Source organism: Saimiri boliviensis, chromosome 7 (assembly GCF_048565385.1).
Source record: "Saimiri boliviensis isolate mSaiBol1 chromosome 7, mSaiBol1.pri, whole genome shotgun sequence".
Classification (NCBI taxonomy): Eukaryota; Metazoa; Chordata; class Mammalia; order Primates; family Cebidae; genus Saimiri; species Saimiri boliviensis.
In genome coordinates, this window is record NC_133455.1 from 99,881,493 (window position 1) to 99,892,683 (window position 11,191).

An 11,191-nucleotide genomic window follows, 5' to 3' on the forward strand; every position below is an offset into this window, starting at 1 on the left:
TTTCACAAATGATAACACCAAAGAATCAAGAAAATGACAGTGTGATGGTTAATTTTATGTGTCATAAAAGACAAATATAAATTCTATCTATCTATCTATCTGTCTATCTATCTATCTATTCATCCATCCATCCTATTGGTTTTGTTTCTTTGGAGAACCCTGACTAATATAGTAGTTATCAGAGAAAGAGACAATCCCAGAGAGAAAAGAGCCAGAGAATGGGTTCAAATGTTATAAAATACCCAGGCTGGCCCCTGAAACAGGCATGCGCAGGACAGGGGACAGTTTCATTGCAATGCAGCAAAGGCTAAAAAAAAATGTAGCACTGTATTGGTCAGTGTTCACTAGAAAATTAGAACCAATAGGACATATATTGCTACAGTAGCAATATATATATTGCAATCTAGCCAATTGTAATAGACATACACACACACACACACACACACACACACACACACACACATACATGCAAGCTGTGGCTTGTGGGCCAAATTTCTCTTGTCACCTCTTTTAGTAAATGAAGTTATATATATGATAAAGCTTCATTTAATAAATATATATATATATGTATATCTTATCTAGATAGAGATAGATAGATAGATAGATAGATAGATAGATAGATAGACAGACAGACAGATAATCTTACTGGTTCTCTTATATACAGTTGTTTACTACTCCCTCACTGGTTTCTCTTGTGTCTGCATGTGATTCTCGGAACAGACACATTCATTTTCGGACCATTAGTGGTAATAATGCAAACTAATAAATATATATTTACATGCCATCTTCTGGAGACCCAGGAAAGCTGGTGGTGTAATTCAGTTCAAATCTGAAGGCCCAAGAACCAGAGAAGCTAAGGGAAGGAGAAGATTAATATTCTAGTTCATCGGTCAGGCAGGAAGGCCCAAATTCTGCCTTTCATAAATTTTTTTTTTCCTTTTTAGGCCCTCAGTAGATTAAACAGTGCTCATTCACATTGGGGAGGCAAACAACTTTACCTAGACCAGATTTACAGGTTAATTTCATCTAGAAACACCCTCTCAGGCACACCCAGAATAAATGCATAGCCAAATATCTGGGTACCCTATGATCCAGTCAAGTTGACACATGAGATTAACCACCACAACCACCATCCACAGAAATTAAGAGAGTTCTAGTTTGAGTCTAATGGGTTATTGGGCACTAAAACAAAAACATCAATATATTTTAAATATATATTCAGAACCATATTGCAGAATCTAAAAGGGCAATGCATCAGAGTCACAAACATTTTAAATATAAATATGTTTAATAACATATTCTCAAAATCCATTAAAGAAATTTTGACCTATTTTAATGAAAAAAAATTGTCCATTCTATAACCAAATGGTATTTTAACATTCCTCTATGAATAATTGATAGAATAACCAGACCAAATTATCAGTAAAGACATAGAAGATTTGAACAACACCATCGATCACCTTGGTCTAATTTATGTTTACAGAGCAATACACCCAACAACTTCAGAATGCATTTTTTTTCAACTGTACATGGCACATGCATTTAAGATAAACCATATATTGACCTATACATAAATCTCAATGTGTTCTTTGACCAAAATAGAGAAAACACATATTTGCAAATTAAACAGCTCTTTTCTAGATGATGCATGTGTCAAATCATGAGGAAATTAGAAAATATTCTCAGTTGAACAATGATAAAAACATAACACTCAAAATTGGGGGAAGAGGTTTAAAACAGTTTTTGGAGTGAATGTTCTGGATTTAAATGAGCCATCCACACTTTGTGTGTGTGTGTGTGTGTGTGTGTGTGTGTGTGTGTGTGTGTTAGAGTGGGAGAGTAAATATTTTAGGTCATCCAGGACATATAACCTTTATCACAAAACTCCAGTTTGGTCTTCTAGCCCCCAAACAGCAATAGACAATATGTAAACAAGTTGACATGGCTGTATTCCAGTAAAACTTCATTTACCCAGGTGACAGGAGGAATTTGGCCCACAGGCCATAGTTGGCTAATCTCTGCTTTGCATATAATTATTAAAGAAAATAACTCTATAATCAGTAACCTAAAGTTACCCTTAAAAACTAAAAAAAAAAAAAATATGAATTTAATCCTAAGAAAGTAGAAAGAAGCTAATAATAAAGAACACAAAAAAAGAAAAAAACTGAAAGCAGAGAGAAAAGTAACAAATGAAAAGACTATTTCTTTAAAAATCCTGGACAATTCCTAGCTAGACTAATAAAAGAAAGAGATAGAAATAGAGACTGCAGAGGCCTGGCGCGGGAGGGAACGAAGCAGCGAGCGAGCGCACGGCCGCCCCAGGATGCAGCCCCGAGGCTTCTTCCTCCTCTCTCTCCTGGCTCTGCTGGCGCTCACCTCAGCGGTGGCCAAAAAGAAAGACAAGGAGAAGAAGGACGGCCCGGGGATAGAGTGCGCGGAGGAGTGGGCCTGGGGGCCCTGCACCCCCAGCAGCAAGCGTTGCGGCGTGGGCTTCCGCGAGGGCAGCTGCGGGGCCCAGACCCAGCGCATCCGGTGCAGGATCCCCTGCAACTGGAAGAAGGAGTTTGGAGCGGATTGCAAGTACAAGTTTGAGAACTGGGGTGCGTGTGATGGGGGCACCGGCAGGGCGCCTTGAAGAAGGTGCGCTACAATGCCCAGTGCCAGGAAACCATCCGCGTGACCAAGCCCTGCACCCCCAAAACCAAAGCCAAAGCCAAAGCCAAGAAAGGGAAGGGATAGGACTAGAGGCCAAGCCTGGACGCCGAGGAGCCCCTGGTGATACCTGGGCCTGGCCCACGCCCTCCCTCTCCGTGGCCTGAGATATGACCCGCCAGGGCCTTCTGTCTGCTTGGCAGCTTTACTCCATCATGCCCTGCCTTGTCCCTTTCGCTCCCCAGCCCCACCCCTAAGTGCCCAAAGTGAGGAGGGACAAGGGATTCTGGGAAGCCTGAGCCTTCCCCAAAGCAATGTGAGTCCCAGAGCCCACTTTGTTCTTCCCCACGATTCCATTACTAAGAAATACATTAAATAAACTGAATTTTTCCCCCAATAAAAGCTTTTCTTTTTTAATATATAAAAAAAAAATGAAAAAGAAATAGAGACTGCAAATTCTCACTATCAGAAATGAAAGAGGAACTGTTACTACCTATTGTGTAGGCATTAAAAGGATAACTAAAGCAGAAAATAAACAAATTTAACAACTTACACAGCAAAACACTTGGAATTACCACTTAATAATACTGTCACAACGAGAAACAGAAAATAGCCTCATATCTATTAAAAAAAAACTGAAGTTGCTATTTAAAAAAAAAAAAGACTTTTTTAAAAAGCAGAATAAACAACAAAAAACCTCTAGGCCCAGATGATTTCACAAGTCAACTCTTTTAAACATTCAAAACTATAGTAGTAACAAACATACACAAACTTTTTCAGAAAAATAGTAGGTATGGAAACACTGTCAAACTTGTTTTATAAGACCAGCCAAACACTTGATCATTTTTAAAAGAAGATTTCCAAAAAATGTTAGTTAAGGAAGGTTGTGAGGATGCACATAAGTAGACTTCTTTTAACAGAAAAATAAGAATTTAATTAACTTGTACAACAGATGGGGCAGTATTTGACAGTTGAACAGAACAGAATATATGGTGTTGGCATGGAAAATAAAATAATAGGTGTATAAATGATATTTCTGTTAAAGGATGAGTAAGATGTGGTTGCATCTGTGCTTGGGAATAATTTGCATATCGCATTTGGGAAAACTGGAAAACATAAATTCATTGTGGTTAATACAACCTATGAAAATATTGGCTAGGTAAGAATCCTTTTTTAATCTCTAGTTCAGTCATCTTTAACTATTTCCTTTTTATCACCTTCACACTTTCTGTTATCAAAATCATTTCACTAGCTCTTTTTGGTATTTTAGACATATACATTCTTCTTTATATTCAATTAATTATCTCACATTTAGAATACTGCAATGATATAATTTATTAACTTAGTTCTGCCTTCAGTTTCTACCCATTTCCTCCTACTCTTTTGAGAAATGTCTCCTGCCACTGCAACCTGAACAAATTTATTTTCTTTCTATAGAATGTTTAACCTAAACCTTTTATTTGGGATACACTCCAGTATGACAATATAATATATTTTTATCATTGTCCTACTTATTTTGATTCCTGTATTCTATGTAGGTCATCAGGACTTAGAGGAATAGAACCAGGTCACACATTTCTCTTTGTCCCCCTAAAGTGCATCCACTACACTGTTCAGAATCTTGTAAGCAATAAAAAAAATTGTGCAATGTACCAACTTACTGATTAATTAATGACATATTAGTGTTTAAGACAGTTGAAGCACTATTCACTATAGATAGGGGAAAATTCAATATAGTTGAATTACCCAGAATAAACTTCCCAGTGCCATAAGTTTATGCAGATAAAAACAACTACACAGGCCGATTCTCGAGAGTAGAGCTCCTGCTGTACTTGTTCTATTAGTATTGGACAGTTATTTTACCCACAGAAGTGAATATCCTTTTTTTTTAAGCAGTACAAAGCACCCTATATCTTTATCACTGGGTTTTTAGTTGCAGAAGAGATTTCATCTTGCGAATATAGCTCATGAACAAAAGGGTTCACCTGCACTAATGCAATTCACATTTAATTGTCTTTGCCTCTCCTGTTTAACTGTCTTCATTGTATTTGTCTTAATACAATAGCAGAGACCATAGCAGAGATTATTAGCTGCTTTGATGTCACATAATTAAAAATTCCCTCTAAATATAGTTCACTTCTGTTCTAATCAGTTAATTGTGTTTATGTGAAATCTTTTAAAAATGATTCATATGTTATATATTAGCTTTATACATTAGAGTTTAAAAAATAGTCTTGATTTTATTAGATATTAGTTAAAAATCTATTACAGAGTTTGTGTTAGTGGTCCTGCATAATTTGATTGCATAAAAAAATTCAGGTTTATTTTATTTTAGTTTGAGGGAAGAATCTTATGTAGAAATATGTCAACAATGACATCCACAGGCACAAGCAGTATGAGAAACAACAGTTGAAAATATGGGTTCATATTTCATATTGATTGTTTCAAAAACAACAGTAAAACCACAAACAAATCAATGAGAACAGGCAAAAGATGCAGATAGTTCATGAGAGGACATATAAGCAGCAACTAAGCACACAAAAAGATATTCAACATCATTAGCCATTAGGGAAATGCCAATGAAAACCACAAGGAGATATCACTGCGCACCTATCAGAATGGCTGAAATTTTTAAAATAAAGTGACAACATCAAGTGCTGGCAAAAATGTGGAGAAACTGAATCATTCATGTATTGCTGATGGTAATGTAAAAAGGAATAGCCACTCTGGAACAGAGTTGGGCAATTTCTTAATAAACCAGGGCTTGGAAAGGGAAATGGGAAATGGGTTTGGCTTTAAAGGACAACAAAAACATTCATGTGGTGATGGATTTGTTCTGTATCTTAACTGTGTCAGCGTCAATATCCTGGTTGTGATATTGCACCTTAATTTTGTAAGACGTTACTAATGAGAGAAGTGATTAAAGCTTAAAGGGGGCCTAGCCTGGTGGCTCACACCTGTAATTCCAGCACTTTGGGAGGTTTTGGACCGATCAGTTGAGGTCAGGAGTTCAAGACCAGCCTGGCCAACATGATGAAACATCATCTCCACTAAAAATACAAAAATTAGCTGGGCATAGTGGCAGGTGCCTGCAATCCTAGCTCCTCGGGAGACTGAGGCAGGAGAATTGCTTGAACCCGGGATTCAGAGATAGTGCCACTGCACTCCAGCCTGGGCAACAGAGCAAGGCTCAGTCTCAAAAAAAAGAAAATTAAATTAAAAGCTTAAAGGGAACTTTGTGTGAATCTGTAATTATTTCAAAATTCAAAAAAATATTAATTAAAACATATTTTACTCTTCTCCAGAATCATTATATATTTATTTTTCTATTTATTTATTTAGCTTTACTGCATGTTAAATCGGGAAATACTATCTTAAAAATGGGGCATCTAATCTCATTTCTGATTTCACAGGAAACATTCTCAATTGGTCACCATTAAGTATAATATCATTTATGGATACCATTTTCTATAATCTATACCCTGTTAAATAATGCAGTTCATTGATTCTTAGTGTGCTATAGACCTTTATTATTGACTCATGGTTAAAATTATCAAATATTATTTATCTTCTGAGATATATTTTTCTCTTAATTTGTCAATGTGACAAGTTGTATTGACTGATTTTTGAAAAATCAACATTAGACTCCTGTAATAAACCAAGTTTTGCTGTGGTGTATTGTTTTTTGCATGTTGCTGAGTACAATTTTCTAAATTTAATTTTAAGTTTTTGTCATCCATTCTTATAAGTAAGAACCACTGGTCAACTTTTGATTGCAGTGGTTTCTTAATCTGATCTTCTTATAGACTTTCAAATAAATTGTAATTTGCTATTTTTTCATAATGTTTGTTATATTATAACATAAAACCATCTGAACATAGGGATTTTGTTGTTTCTGTTTTTTTATTTTTTGTTTTTTTGTTTTTGAGATTGAGTCTTGCTTTGTTGCATAGGCTAGAGTGCAGTGGTGCGATCTCAACTCACTGCAACCATCTCCCAGGTTCAGGCAGTTCTCCTCCCTTAGCCTTCTGAGTAGCTGGGATTACAGGCACCTGCCACTACACCTGGCTAATTTTTATATTTTTGGTAGAGGCAGGGTTACACCTTCTTGGCCAGGCTGGTCTCGAACTCCTGACCTAGTAATCCACCCACCTCAGCCTCCCAAAGTGCTGGGAGGCTTAGCTGTTTTGTTTTATTCTTTCCCCAAAAGAGTGTACTTAATTATGGATTCAATTAACTTAATAGTTATAGAATATTTAATTCTTTATTTTTGTCTTGCTTCAGTTTTGGAAGAGACGTTTGTCTAGGATATGTTTATTTTACTTTATGTTGTCAAATATATGACAGCCCAAAATTATTCACATTATGCTATTGTAATTTTTCATGTCTGCTTCAACCTCTCACAATACTTTCTTGTGAATTCCCTTTTAAGCCTTCCATTTTCCTTTCCTAATATCTCGCTTCAGTGAAGTCCAATCCCATCCATCAGAAGTATTTCAATACACTTGAAGTTCACATTGGTTGATTGGCCAGAGGAAAGATAAAAGTCCCAGAATGTCTTCCACCTGGAGGCGTTTCTCGCACTAGGTAAGTTAGGTGCACATAGATCCACAGGAAGTGGGATAAGCAGCTCTGTTCAAATTCATAATGCATCTATCAAGCAAGATCCAAGTACAACTGGATACATTTTATACCGACGTAGTAGACCAGGCCCTGGCCTACCCCAAAATTCTATGTCATATATTTGCCATTTTCACGCCATTATCTTTGAGAGTAATCTCCAAAAATGTTTTATATGGATAAATCTGGAATTAATTTAGGTAAAGTACTCAGACGTGATTAAGCGTTCTATCTCATCTTTAGTATAGCTCTTCTTTTATTCTTTTATATATTTTACTTTCAGAAACAAATTTTTCAGAGTCCAAGTTTATGTGTACACAACCACTATATTTTGCCTTCACCACCTCAAGTCAAAAAGAAGAAAATGCCAGCTCACATCTTCCACGCTCATTCTTGTGTTTTAGATGTTCCACTGAAGAGGAAAATTAGAAAGTTCAAAGACTTGAAGAGGAGAGAAAATAGGAAAGTGTTTAAAACTGGAAATCCTCCATTTACTCATGGTTACCTTCACTGACCCTGTACAGTAAACAGTTCGAAAACACACAGGCACCTGCAGTTTAAAAATAAATGTTACCGATTAGCATAATTTGTATTAACAGAGGATGATGTATTCTAAATTGAAGTTTTGATTCACAAGATTAAAGCCATTCAGAAACCTAATTCACCCATTGAAAGGAAAAAAAAAAAAGATGAGCAAGTTGTCTCCGGAAATTGTCTTAGGTCGGAAGTCTGTGGTCCCTGTTCACATGTACCTCAAAGCATCCTGCTGCTGCAGCTGTCTGATAAGCACGGTGCACCCCGCCTTCTCTGCACGCTTTGTATCTAGCTCATATTACTTCATCTTTATTTCCTTTCTGACGCCTCATCCCGGAATCATCATATAAGGTCACACAGGAAGGAGAGCTGCATTGAGTTTTGGTGCCCTAAATGGCTTCTGCCAACTTTGTCCCCCACGTAATTTCTCTCGGCCTCGGTTTTCTCAGCCAAACTATGAAATGTGAATGATAATCTCTGCCCTAAAAGAAATTCCCTTAATTTTTACATATCATTTATGAAAGAAGACACATAAAATGTCTCCCTAAAATGAAGTTACATATTATTGACATCTGTGCTTTATAAACAGATTGAAAAGGGTTTATTGGCACAAGAGCTATTTCTTTATGCATTTCTTTCTGTTTAGAGTTAAACCAATCAGGGGTGGCCACAAGAAGTTTGCTTCCATGTTTTTATAAATAAGGGGCACTGAAGAACCCCTGATCCCCAAATCTCTCCCACACTGCATCTTGACCCTCTACATTTTGCTTTGTTTTTCTCTGAATTTCACATGTAGAGATATGTTTCTTCAGCTTAACAAGTATTAATTAGTACGTGGGCATAGAGTTTACTGTACCTAAGAGGACAGTCTCACAAGTGAAATAGCATACTCTTAATAATTAGTAAATAGCATGCTGTTAATAATTACATGTTGTTAATGATTAACAACAGGTATCAGCTAGGACAGTGCCGGGCAACCACTATTCATTGTGAGTTTAAATTGATTGCTTTCTCAAATCTGAAAGAGATTTCTGGCACTTAAGAAAAATAGAATTATGTAAAGGAGGGAAGAGAAATGAAGAAAAAGTTCCTTAATTCAGACTCTTGCTGAAGACCTTGAGTAGCAGCGGGCCCAGTGGCTATCCAGGAGACCACGGACAACTACGTCCTTGGCAAATTGACTGCCTTTTGTTTGCAGTGACTGCCTCCTCCCACACACCCCAGTGCTGATTTCAACAAAATACATGGACTGTTCCCATTTATAAAAAAGCAGAGAAAGGTCAGGCGCGGTGGCTCACGCCTGTAATCCCAGCACTTTGAGAGGCTGAGGCGAGCGAATCATCAGAGGTCAGGAGTTCGAGACCAGCCTGGCCAACATGGTGAAACCCTGTCTCTACTGAAAAATTACAAAAATTAGCCAGGTGTGGTGGCACAAGCCTGTAATCCCAGCTACTCGGGAGGCTGAGACAGGAGAATTGCTTGAACCCGGGAGGCAGAGGTTGCACTGAGCTGAGATCAGGCCACTGCACTCCAACCTGGGCAACAAGAGTTAAACTCCATCTCAAAAAAAAAAAAAAAAAAAGGCAGGGAAAAATGACTACAAAATAAAGTTAATCGATTTTGATCTATGTTGACATGTTTAAAAATACGATTTCTAGGTATCATTTTCTGTGGTTTAGGCCATATATTTAAACTATATATTTATATATAACATATATATATATATATATATATATATATAAATATATAAACATGTGCATGTATATATGTGTGTATATATTTGTGGGTATACACATATTCATTTACTCGATTATGGTTTAAGAGGCAAGAAGCCTTGAGCACATGAGTCTTAGTGCCATGCACCTGTTAGAGGACGTTGTAGGAGACTGCAGTTTCCTGTCTTTTTCTCAGAGCAGAGACACATCACATTGCATCAGCAATTACGTTATGACTGCTCAGTTACTATCTCTGAATTCCTTACATCGAATGAGGAACTTTCTCTTTTCATGACATGTATCAAACTGTCACTCCCTTACATATCATTGAATGCATAGCATGTACCAAATACTATATTACACGTTATAACTCATAATTTTTCTTTATAAAAACCTCATAAATTGGATGTTAGAGTTTTAGTTTACAGATAACAAAGCCAAAGCTCAGTGGATTTGTGTGGTCAGTTTCCTGAGCTACTCCTGGCTTACTACACTGACCTTCATTCTTTTCCTTAAAGAAGCTAAACTTATTTTTATTTTACAGAGTGTGTTCTTGCTCTTGTTCTTTTTGTTCTCAGATTTTCCATGGTTAAATCTTTTCTCTCATTTTTATTTGATTCTACATATGACCTCCTCAACAAGACCATGCCTGATGACCAGTGTAAATGACCTCACGTTCGTCCCTATGTATTGCCTTATTCTTTGCATGTGGCAATCTAAGGCCGTACACTTCTTAACCAAACAATCCTACAAACCCGCAATAAATAGCACTCCAAATTTTAGAACTTTTAGTTTTATGCATATTTTTCATTCATTCACTCATTAGGTAAGTTCATGGAATACATGTTCCGGTTACTATGGCAGGTGTTAGAGGCACAGAGGAGACAAGTCAAAACCCTTGCCCCCAAGCAGCTTGCAGTCTCGTAAGGGAAACAGATAATAAACCATGATATAACATCAGATATTGACCACGATCTATAGAGGCACAGAGTGTGAGGTTCTATTTTACATAGAATGACAAGTGACGATTTCTTTGAGGAGGTAGCTGCTGAAGAGTGAGTCAAAGGGAGAGCAAGACATGCAGGTTGATGAAAAAACAATCTTTTAGAGAAAATGTAAAAGCCCTGTAGTGGTAGGATGCTTGGCATTTTTAAGGGGGAGGTTACTGTCAGAGAGGAGAGTGAATAACAGGAAAAATGGTAGAAGAGATAACCAGGGGCCATATTATGTATAAAGCCTTCTCAACTATTAGGACTCTGGGTTTTACGGTACTTTTGATAAGAAGCCTTTCAAAGCGAAGGGGGAAGGAGTTAAACACTTCTACAAAATAATATAACGTAATTATAAAACAATGTTTCTGGCTGCCATGTGAAAAAGGTCCTAAGAAATTAACTGAAAAAAAGAATGAAAGCAAAGGGAGCCTTTAGGGTTAACATGTACCTCTTTGTGTATTAGATAGACAAATGCATCTAATGGTCCAATGAACTTCCAACCCACCTATGCATAAAATTCACATCAAGGCTTTATTCTGAAAGCAGAATGTCTTTATTCTAAAGAAATAATATTAGTAATAAAAGTTTGGGCACCAAGATTATTAACCAGAGCAGTATTTTGATTTCGCTCCTTAAATCACCATACATAGCACTCTGCATTCATCTTGTGTTGACTGT

General features: G+C 36.9%; 1 pseudogene; it reads left to right on the top strand.

Annotated features, from left to right (window-relative positions):
* Positions 1-2,302: 2,302 nt before the first annotated feature.
* LOC101028275 (midkine pseudogene) lies at positions 2,303-2,776 on the top strand (annotated as a pseudogene).
* The last annotated feature ends 8,415 nt before the right edge of the window (positions 2,777-11,191 follow it).